Source organism: Parambassis ranga, chromosome 2 (assembly GCF_900634625.1).
Source record: "Parambassis ranga chromosome 2, fParRan2.1, whole genome shotgun sequence".
NCBI lineage: Eukaryota > Metazoa > Chordata > Actinopteri > Ambassidae > Parambassis > Parambassis ranga.
This window is the reverse complement of record NC_041023.1, coordinates 3,916,678-3,929,150: the sequence shown is the minus strand read 5'-3', so window position 1 is coordinate 3,929,150 and position 12,473 is coordinate 3,916,678.

Sequence of the window (12,473 nt, the reverse complement as noted above, 5' to 3'; positions counted from 1 at the left end):
CTGAGGTAAGTGTGCCACTATTCACACTCCATCCTCTATACCCAAGCACACATGGAGCGGCAGAAGAACATGAAGCACGCGCGGCGCGTCCTCCGGCGAGTCGGATTTCTCGCTCAGGTAGCCTGTACTCATTCAGCGCCAACGCCAGCTACAGAGCAAGTCTGCACGCTACCTGCAACACAAAATAAGCCTTGATTAAATCACAGACATAGCTCTAACATGAAGAAGCTACACATTGCAAATATTAAACTCAAACTTCCTGCTGTGTGTCATGGATACCAGCAGATGTGCTTGCATAGCTCTTTCTCTGGTTTAAAAACAGGGCAGGTACACTGATGCAGTTCACCCAAGGACACCTGACCAAAATGAGCAGACGAGTTAGAATAAGGATGAGAATCAGTTGGAGTTTAGCAACACACAGCATTCCCCTGGAATAAACTCACAGTGAATTCTGCATCCTCTCCCTCCTCTCTGAGCAGAAACTTTGTCGGGCCATATATCTTCCGGAGGAAAATGGTCATGCTGAGGGCCTGTTCCTGACGGAGACGCACTGTATGACTAGCTGAGATCCTCCGAGCGGGTCTCCTGAACATTCTGCAAAGCTTATGATGGTAATAAAAGCACAAGATTGGATCAGACTTCCATTTGGGAAATAAACTTTTAACTGTGACTAAAATAAATTTAAAGGTGGACGAAGAATAACACCTTTTTGTGTAATACACTAACCTTCTCAGGTCTATACGTATAGAAAGGCACCTCTTCTGTGTCAAAACCCCAAACCGTTTTAACAGCAAAAACGACGAAGCCCCGGTGACGCGGTGACAGCTGCAAGAGTGGCTTTGGCCTGCAGAGGGCGCCGTGGCACAAGAAGAAAAGGATTGTACACATTTTCAGAACTACTCATAACATGAATACATAAACAAATATATGAATTTATTTATATGATTTATTCACACTAAGAGCACAAACAATCTATATTTATTAATTATGAACAGGCTTTCTAATGGCCATGGCTTCTCTCTCTGAGGGATGTTTCTCCACACCGTGTGATGTCATCTCCAGCCTCCAGTTAGTTTTTATCAGCACAGCTCAGCTTGTGCTGCTGATTTGTGCAGGAGTCGTTCAAGCGGGCCTTTGAGGTTACGCCCCAGTGCCAGCCTGGCAGGTGTTGTCCCTGTAGTCTCATGCACCGCTGTGTTGATAGCCAGGTGCAGGTCCCTTCAAAACAGAATTGAGAGTTTAACAGTAACAGTGGCCTAAGAGTGAGAAAATTCTCACATTGTTCGATAAAGTCTGTGACATCCGAGGAGCGGCGTGAGACACCAAATTCAGGGAACTCCATCCTGATGGGTGGGTGGACAGTTGCTGGAGGTAAGGATGAGCAGGCCGTATTATCCACGTGGCAGGTTGACCAGTGGATGATGAAGCGGCAGGCGTGGAAAAGCTAGGTGGTCTCCAGGAGATCGGTTGCTTGTCAAGAGCCTTTTTTAAATCATCACTCCACTGTTTGTCCCTGCGCTTCAGGCAAGCCACCAACACTCGGTCAAACTCCTCAAGCTTAGCATCAATGTAAGCCTTAGCCTCCCCAGCAATGGACTCTGCTGCTGCTCTAAGACCCTCCTCAAGGTGCAGCGTACTGCCCATTGTCTCATTTTCGAGTCCCTGAACTTTTTCCTGGAGGTACTGTAGCTCCACTTAAATAGGAGCCGCATCGTCCTGATCATCAGCCTGTCATGGTTTCAGCCAGGTCTTTTATTTTGTAGTTCATTTTCTGTTTGTATTAGTTTTACTAGTCACTTCCTGTTTTATTTTGAGACTTGATCTTCCCCTTCTGTTTCAGTTCTGTTTACTTCCCCTTCCTCAGGTGTGCTCCCTTCCCCCTCCTGTGATTACCTGCTCCGCCCTAATGTGCTTCACCTGTGTCCAATTGTCTTCCCGCCCTCCTGTGTCTAAAGCCTGTGTGTTTCCTTCCCCTTGTTGCCAGTTCGTCTTGTGAGTAATCCTAGCGACACAGCCGTCCAAGTAGCCTTTCCACACTTGTGATTTCCCCAGTGAGTTTCGAGTGAGTTTTGGATTTTCCTGTGTATCACCTGTTTTGGATCTGACTACTGCTTTTTGCCTTTGCCCTTTGTGTTACCTCTGCCTCACGGACTGAACATCTGTGTACCGAACCTAGCCTGTATTAAACACTGAGATTTGCCTGATGCTTCCGACTAGTCTGCATTTGTGTCCTCTGTCTCACAATCTCCTGACACAGCCTGCTCCAGACCTGGTTCTGGCTGCTCTAGTTACATAGACTCTAACAAACTTGTTACTTCTGTGACTCCGATCTGATCGTGTCATGTAGTGACGTATCTGTATGGGTCTACAGAAGGTGCAGGGTCCTGTGTTGCATCTGCAATGTCTGAGGTACTACCACCCCCCTCTGACCCCAAATGGCTCATAGTGGACATGGCCACATTAAGCATAAGAGTAGATTGTCTGTTTATGCACTTTGTTTTTATTTTTTTCTGTTCCGGTCTGTGAAAGTATTGTTTTACATGATACCGGTCCGTGGTGCAAAAAAGGTTGGGGACCGCTGTGTTAGAGCACCTGTGGGGGTTACCATGGAAACGGCCCCCTCAGCCCCCCCAACCCCCTCCCTTCTGTTGCAGGGCGAGAGCACAGACAGCTCAGAAAACTCAGAAGCAGCTAGAAACTGCCTCCCAAACAAATGCTTCTTACTAGACAACAAAAAGTCCCAGAGGAAACATTCTTCCACCGTCAGCACCAGACACTTGTCTACTAATATCATTTTCAAATTCATGTGTTTTGATCAACGTATGTGTCCATAACAGCAGGTTAGAAATGCCTTGCCCATCAGGATTTTCATCTGAAATCTTGGCCACGTTTAACATGGGAGTGAATGGGTGGAGGGAGTGGCGCTCCCTTCGCTTGAGGGTCAGCTGACCAAAAACCGTGGGTCACATGGCAAAGAGAGGTGCACCAGGTTGACCAGGACAAAAATCCCTACGTTTAGCATATTTATGTATGTGGAGCACCCAGTGTGGCCACAAATTGGAAAAAGGAGGGAAAGTTAGAGTGCGTGACATCATCACACACTGGAGAGAGAGAAAAAGGCGTTTAAAATTTCGACAAAATGTAAACTGCCACAGCTCCTAAACTAAACAAAATTGAAACACACATGTATTTAGGAAAATGTAGGTCTACTGCTGCTGACCCGTTTAAACTCTAAATCATGTCTGTATATGTCATTCGCCCACTGTTTTTTTGCGATTTACGCGAACACCGTACATCGGATCGGAAAGAAAAGTCATGGCACACCATTCCCGATATGGCCGGACATTCTGTGAAAGTTTCAGGTCGCTGGCGCAATGCTGTGGAGGCAGCTACTGGTAAGAGAGATGGATTTGAATGCAGCAAGGTCAAATGTTTGGCAGACTCATAATTCTGGTCTCTTCCTCCATCAGGCAAATGATCAAAATTGCAGTGTGCAAAAGTATTCAGCCCCCCTGAGGCAATACGTTGTGGAACCCCCTTTTGCTGCAATTACAGCTGCAAGTCTTTTGGGGTATGTCTCTACCAGCTTTGCACATCTACAATCTGAAATCTTTGCCCATTCTTCGTTGCAAAACAATTCAAACTGAGTCAAATTAGATGGAGAACGTTTGTGAACAGCACTTTTCAGATCTTGCCACAGATTCTCGATTGTATTTAGGTCTGGACTTTGACTGGGTCATTCTAACACATTAATATGTTTCATTTTAACCTTTTAAGTACACGCGGCCCGAGGACGGGACGGTTCATGTTTTCACTGCAATATCTCCGTCTGGGCGCAGCCATTTTGTGCTCTTTGTTGACAACCTACACCTCGTTGGAAAGCCACTTCCCTACTCTATTGATTGACAGCTCGTTTGACCATACAAAAGGATCGAGGGCCTGTCCCTAGCCAAAAGAATCCAATGAGCGACTATATCGAGCGAAGCACCTCCCCCCACTCTTACGCTTGTATTTTCAGCCCATTATATTTGACGCTGAATCTGATGCAATGGACGTATAGCCAATAAGATTTCCGTCACGGGGATGTCCCACATGAAGGGGTTGTGGAAGGAGGGTGGGCTACAGGCCTAAGCGTAAACATGAACAATGGATGCCGGCTGTCCATGCGTAAATGCGTAATAGTGAGAGTGAGCGTATATCTCCATTCCAGTGGTATTTCCAGTGACCAGAGAGATGGCGAAACGCATGGAAAAGAAGAATTACACTGTTGAAGAAGTTATTGAAGAGTGTACGAGACGGGAAAGCGACTTTTCTGACGAGGATGTGTCGGATGCGCAAAGTTATGTGTCGTCTGTTGACTCGGTGGAGGAGGACATGTTCATTGAAGGAGAAGATATTGTCCATGACAAGTAAGTGTAACTTTTATACATGTTGCAGTTTTATAAATAGAATGTAGACGTTTCAAAGAATTAGTGAATACAGTGTTGTGTCCTTTGTTTTGTTTACCTGTGTGGGGGAGGTGTGCGCTTTTACTATTCCTCCAAAAGTAGTTGTGGAGGACTGATTTGTGAGGTGAACAATGAATACAGCTACAGTTGTTCTGTGAATGAATATCTGATATATACATACAACCATACATACATCTATAGTTATTTTGTTTTATATATATTTTGTGCATTTTTAGGCAAACACTGTGTTCTATTTCATTTACCTGTGTGGGTCCTTTGTTCTGTTTACCTGTGTGGGGGAGGTGTGTGCTTTTACTATTCCTCCAAAAGTAGTTGTGGAGGACTGATTTGTGAGGTGAACAATGAATACAGCTACAGTTGTTCTGTGAATGAATATCTGATATATACATACAACCATACATACATCTATAGTTATTTTGTTTTATATATATTTTTTGCATTTTAGGCAAACACTGTTCTATTTTGTTTACCTGTGTGGTGTGCACTTTTACTATTGATTTGTGAGGTGAACAATGAATGCAGATACAGTTGTTCTGTGAATGAAAACCTTATTTTTTGCATTTTAGGCAAACTGATTCAGATACAGAGTGGGAGCCAAGCACCAGAGCCAGAGCAGCCTCCTACTCCCAGTGTACAACATCACAAGCCAGTCTACATCTCTGGTGACAGTAAGACACCCATCAAGCTTTCTAGCTGTGCTTTGTAGCAGCCCGTGACTGTAACAGTGGCATACTGAGAACAACATGTGGCTGTGAAACCTGTGGAATTGTAAACATGTAAACAGTTTGCTGTAAGTAGTTTGGGTATTTGTTTAGATAAAGGTGTTGTTTTTGACCATATCTCTTGTTCTGAGTCTTTTCTTGTGATGCACAATTTCAGTTTCAGTAGAATAATGAGCATTCAATGTGTTTTTGCTTCACTAACATTATTTCAATCATACTAATAGTGAATCTGAATATGGAATGAGGTTCCTCTAAGTGGCACCTTTCATTAGAGCTCTCATTGATGTCTGTATGTTGAAGCATTCCAGAGTTATGCACTTTGGTGCCAAAGTGTCCATTTGGAGACTCCAAATGGCACTTTTTGGAGAGCGCCTGGGAATACCTACAGAAAAACCTGTCCCAAATGGTCATTTCTTGTCCAATTACTATCTACTTTTAACTGGGAATAGGTAAGACTTCAGCCTGTGTCACTATATTGTCATCTAATCAACATCACCATGCTCCAGTTGTCAAGCAGCCTTTTTTTACAAAAAAAATTTAGGCGAGCTACAAAATCTTTTTATTTCTCTGTGTTTAGACTTCTCTCACTGTTAACCATTTGCAATTGCAGTAAATCACACAGCTAAAATAAAAATTTCAGAGTGTTACCTTCACAATGAGACCAAGCTTTTGCACATACTCCTAAGGGGTCACAAACAGCTTGTAGTTTAATTTGGGTATGCCTTTGACAGGCGTTTCATCAACTATTGAGGGTGGTGTTAAAGGGTTAAACCATTCCACTGTAGCTTTGGCTTTATGTTTAGGGTCATTGTCCTGTTCGAAGGTGAATCTCCGCCCCAGTATCAAGTGTTTTGCAGACTCCAACAGGTTTTCCTCCAAGATTGCCCTGTATTTGGCTCCATCCATCTTCCCATCAACTCTGACCTGCTTCCCTGTCCCTGCTGAAGAGAAGCAGCCACAGAGCATGATGCTGCCACCACCATGTTTGACAGTGGGTATGGTGTGTTCAGAGTGATGTGCAGTGTTAGGTTTCCGCCACACATAGCGTTTTGCATTTAGGCCAAAAAGTTCAATTTTGGGCTCATCTGACCAGAGCACCTTCTTCCACGTGCTTTCTGGGTCACTCACATGGCTTCTGGCAAACTGCAAACGTGACTTCTTGTGGTTTTCTTTTAACAATGGCTTTCTTCTTGTTACTCTTCCATAAAGTCCAGATTTGTGCAGTGCACGACTGATAGTTGTCCCATGGACAGATTCCCCCAGCTGTAGATCTCTGCAGTTCATCCACAGTCACTATGGGCCTCTTGGCTGCGTCTCTGATCAGTGCTCTCCTTGTTTGGCCTGTTAGTTTAGGTGGATGACCATGTCTCAGTAGGTTTGCAGTTGTGCCATACTCCTTCCATTCGCAGATGATGGACTGAACAGTGGTCCGTGACATGTTCAAAGCTTGGGAAATCTTTGTATAGCCTAACCCTGCTTTAAATATCTCCACAACTTTATTCCTGACCTGTCTGCTGTGTTCCTTACACTTCATGATGCTGTTTGCGCCCCAATATTCTCTCAACAAACCACAGAGGCCGTCACAGAACAACTGTATTTGGACTGAGATTAAATTACACACAGGTGGACTCTATTTAGTCATCAGGTCAACATTCGATCAGTCAGAAATCATCAGGCAACTTCTGAAGGCAACTGGATGCACTCAGAGAAAAGGGGGCTGAATACTTTTGCACACTGCACCTTTCAGATTTTTATTTTAAAAAAAATAATTAACTCATGTATAATTTTCTTTCTACTTTACAATTGTGTGCCACTTTTTGTTGGTCTTTCACATAACATTCAAATAAAACATTTATGTTTGTGGTCATAATGTGAGAAAATGTGGAAAAGTTCAAGGGGTATGAATACTTTTGCAAGCCACTGTATTTGTAAATGTTTAAAGGAAAATACTAGCTTCCCTTTGTTTATTTATGTTGATATATTTAAAGTATTTTTGTAGAATATTCCCATTTCCTCATTGGTGGCCATACACAGAGGTGCATCTCATGAAGGTAGCGCAACACCAGCCGAGTAAAAAAGCAGCTTCTGTATGGGGAATTTAAAAAAAGCAGAATTACCCTACACTGAGACATTTTCACACACACATGGTGATCCATGACTTCCCACTGATTTCCATAAATTCAGCTCAGCTTCCTGCTTCCTGCTCTACATTCAAACTAGTTCCCCCTGAATAATCCCCTAAGGTACGCTTCAAGAGTATCCCAAACTATTAGACTAGGTATATCTTTGGACATATTAGTCTGGAAAAAAGTATGTGTTCTTCCATAAATTTCACAAACTTATTGTCTGAGAGGAGAGTTTAGGTTAGGACTTGGAAGCGAGAGGAAGGGTCCAGCATGGGATCTAACCATCAGTTAAAATTTATGTGTGTAATAATTGATGTAGGGATGTAAGTAAACAAGGAGGTGACATCAAATGAGACCATGGTGTCGTCTGGGTCCATTCGGATCTTCTCCACCTTGTTCACAAAGTCCTGAGAGTTGTGGATGTGATGTGGTGTGTCACCTACCAGTGGTGTCAGGAGTTCAGCCAAGTGCTTAGCCACGTTGTATGTGACTGAGTTTGTGCTGCTGACGATGGGTCTGAGGGGGACTCCTTCCTTGTGTATCTTGGGGAGTCCATACAGGCGTGGAGTGGCTTCCCCAGGATACAGTCGAAAGTAGAGCTTGCGGTTGATGGTTTGGTCCTTCTCCAGTTTTTGTAGGTAGCTGACTAGTTTCTTCTTGTAGTTTCCGGTGGGGTCCCTCTTCAGTGTCTCATATGTGGCTGTGTCACTGAGGAGTTCTGTCACTTTGGAGTGGTAGTCCTGTGTGTTGAGTACCACTGTGCATCTCCCTTTGTCTGCTGATAAGATGGTGATGTCCCGGTCCTTTTGTAGTGCAATCAGGGCCTTCCTTTCATCACTGGAGAGGTTACCTTTTTTCTGTTTTGGAAAAAGGAGGGAAAGCTAGAGTGTATTCGGGAAAATGTAGGTCTACTTGTGCTGACCCATTTAAACTTCAAATCATGTCTGTAGGTGACAGTATGGCGGACTTATAGGGCCCACTGGTTTTTTGCGATTGGTGGCCATACACAGAGGTGCATCTCATGAAGGTAGCGCAACACCAGCCGAGTAAAAAAGCAGCTTCTGTATGGGGAATTTAAAAAAAAAAATAGCACCGAGACATTTTCACACACATGGTGATCCATGACTTCCCACTGATTTCCATAAATTCAGCTCAGCTTCCTGCTTCCTGCTCTACATTCAAACTACAGCACATTCACAGTCTTCTGCAATATTATCTGTATTCATGTATGTGTCTACTACTATGTTTTCTACTCTGTTGTATATCTCAGACAGTCTCCACCTCAGGGACAGACATGGCTGTACATAAATGAATAAACATCCTGACAAACAAACTGCTGTCTGCACTTTATTCTCAAGAGACCATTTCGGTTAACCATCACTGTGAGTTCCCCCTGAATAATCCCCTAAGGTACGCCTCAAGAGTATCCCAAACTATTAGACTAGGTATATCTTTGGACATATTAGTCTGGTTTGAGGGCTTTTTTTCCTGTGATGTATGGGACAAAGATCAGGGGGGAAAGGTCAAAGAGTTGGTAGAGGTTAAAGGTTATGGGTTGATGTTGTAAGTTACACTTAACAAAAATATAAACGCAACACTTTTTTTTTGCTCCCATGTTTCATGAGATGGACTTGAAGATCTAAACTTCATTCCAGATACACAATATTACCATTCCTCTCAAACATTGTTCACAAATCTGTCTAAATGTGTGATAGTGAGCACTTCTGCTTTGCTGAGATAATCCATCCCACCTCACAGGTGTGCCACATCAAGATGCTGATCTGACATCATGATTAGTGCACAGGTGTACCTCAAACTGCCCACAATAAAAGGCCACCCTGAAATGTGCATTTTGTTTCTGCTTTATTGGCGGTCTGGGGACTCAGAACCAGTCAGTATCTGGTGTGACCACCATTTGCCTCATGCAGTGCAACACATCTTCTTCGCATAGAGTTTATCAGATTGTCTATTGTGGCCTGTGGAATGTTGGTCCACTCCTCTTCAATGGCTGTGCGAAGTTGCTGGATATTAGTGGGAACTGGTGCACGCTGTCGTATACGCCGGTCAAGCACATCCCAAACATGTTCAATGGGTGACATGTCCGGTGAGTATGCTGGCCATGCAAGAACTGGGACATTTTCAGCTTCCAAGAATTGTGTACAGATCCTTGCAACATGGGGCTGTGCATTATCTTGCTGAAACATGAGGTAATGTTCATGGATGTATGGCACAACAATGGGCCTCAGGATCTCATCACGGTATCTCTGTGCATTCAAAATGCCATCAATAAAATGCACCTGTGTTCTTCGTCCATAACAGATGCCTGCCCATACCATGACCCCACCACCACCATGGGCCACTCGATCCACAACATTGACATCAGCAAAGCGCTCACCCACACGACGCCACACACGCTGTCTGCCATCTGCCCTGAACAATGTAAACCGAGATTCATCCGTGAAGAGAACACCTCTCCAACGTGCTAGACGCCATCGAATGTGAGCATTTGCCCACTCAAGTCTGTTACGGCGACGATCTGGAGTCAGGTTAAGACCCCGATGAGGACGACGAGCATGCAGTTGAGCTTCCCTGAGACGGTTTCTGACAGTTTGTGCAGAAATTTTTTGGTTATGCAAACCAATTGTTTCAGCAGCTGTCTGAGTGGCTGGTCTCAGACGATCTCGGAGGTGAACCTGCTGGATGTGGAGGTCCTGGGCTGGTGTGGTTACTCGTGGTCTGCGGTTGTGAGGCCGGTTGGATGTACTGCCATATTCTCTGAAACGCCTTTGGAGACGGCTTATGGTGGAGAAATGAACATTCAATGCACGAGCAACAGATCTGGTTGACATTCCTGCTGTCAGCATGCCAATTGCACGCTCCCTCAATGCTTGTGGCATCTGTGGCATTTTGCTGTGAGACAAAACTGCACATTTCAGGGTGGCCTTTTATTGTGGGCAGTTTGAGGTACGCCTGTGCACTAATCATGATGTCAGATCAGCATCTTGATGTGGCACACCTGTGAGGTGGGATGGATTATCTCAGCAAAGCAGAAGTGCTCACTATCACACATTTAGACAGATTTGTGAACAATGTTTGAGAGGAATGGTAATATTGTGTATCTGGAATGAAGTTTAGATCTTCAAGTCCATCTCATGAAACATGGGAGCAAAAACAAAAGTGTTGCGTTTATATTTTTGTTGAGTGTAGTTGAGTGTCCAGTGAAGGGCCAGAATGGAGCCAGTCTCCTGCTATGGGTCACATAGTCTGGGCAGTAAACTCCCAAGCACCCAAACATATTTATATAGCTTTTTCTGAGAATATCTTACTTGTGTAAGACATAGATTTTTACAGTTTGCACTATTACCTTTTTCCTTCTTCTTCTTCGGACGACTTTTTGTTCGAATCACTACATAAACTACCAGGTGTTTTTCAGCCTAATACGTTCCACGCCTTGACACAGGTACAAGAGCAAGATGATCATTGTGATTAATTTCCTGTCAGTGTTTTTTGTGACACAGGTGAAAGTTGACCGACCATTGAAAGCTACAGCTAACAGCTCATTAACAGAGCATAACAAATTTTGCCATTTTGTCCTCAGTGGATACTATCAGTGGGGACAAAAAGAGGTCAACTTGAAGTCAAAGCCGGGTTTGGACTGCTGAGGGTGTTTTCACCCCTGTGGTATGTGTTTTGGTTCATCAGGTCACCACTAGTACGAATAAAATAGATATCAGGAGATTTAGAAGTGCCAGATTGGTTTTAGTCTTTAGGATCGCTGTTGCTGTGAAATTCATTTCACATAAATTTCACAAACTTATTGTCTGAGAGGAGAGTTTGGGTTAGGACTTGGAAGCGAGAGGAAGGGTCCAGCATGGGATCTAACCATCAGTTAAAATTTATGTGGGAAAATCCCCTCCTCCCCCCTATAACTGTTGTAATATGAGAACTGGTTAAATGTCAGCACACCCGGATGATGACTTGTCCGCAGACATTTACATAAAATCACCATTGCAGTTTTTTTTGCATAGGGAGCCCACAGAGCTCCTCATGATGGAGAGGATCCTGCTGGCTGTCTTGTTCCTCTCAGGTCAGTCAACTCTTTCTGTTTGCTAGAATCTATTGGATGAACCAAACCATCCTCTATTATTCTGATCGATCACAATGTACCAGCATGACAAAGAGCCAAGAAATCATGCATGAAAACTGCGCAGTGAAACGTCCATTCATCTGTTACAATGGTGGTGAGTGAATACATGGGACAAGAAACACAGCATCTCTCTCTCTCTCTCTCTCTCTCTCTCAAGCTATATACATGATGAACCCGATGAGTTCTCTGGGCAGCAGATTCAGTGTATTCCAAATTTACATTTGTCACTGCTTCATGTAAATTTCCACCTGCACACAAAACAGCCATATTAGCCTACAAACAGCGATCACAAGAAACCCACGTAAATGTATACTGGGCCAAAACACACTCCACACTTTGTGGACCCACACAGGTGTGGAGGATAATGGATTCTTAAATCTTCACACATTTTAGAGCACCACCATGTACAGTGGGTACAGAAAGTATTCAGACCCCCTTAAAACTTTCACTCTTATATCCTTATATTGCAGCCATTTGCTAAAATCATGTAAGTTCATTTTTTCCTCATTAATGTACACACATCACCCCATATTGACAGAAAAACACAGAATTGTTTACATTTTTGTAGATGTATTAAAAAAGAAAAAGTGAAATATGACATGGTCCTAAGTATCAGAGCCTTTGCTGTGAATCATATATTGAACTCAGGTGCGTCCATTTCTTCTGATCATCCTTCAGATGGTTCTACACCTTCATCTGAGTCCAGCTGTGTTTGATGATACTGATTGGACTTGATTAGGAAAGACACACACCTGTCTATAGAAGACCTATCAGCTCACAGTGCATGTTAGAACAAATGAGGATCATGAGGTCAAAGGAACTGCCTGAAGAGCTCAGAGACAGAATTGTTGCACAGATCTGGCCATGGTTACAAAACATTCTGCTGCACTTAAGTTTCCTAAGAGCATAGTGGCCTCCATAATCCTTAAGTGGAAGATGTTTGGGATGACCAGAACCCTCCCATCCAGCCAAACTGAGCGATCAGGGGAGGAGCCTTGGTGAGATGTAA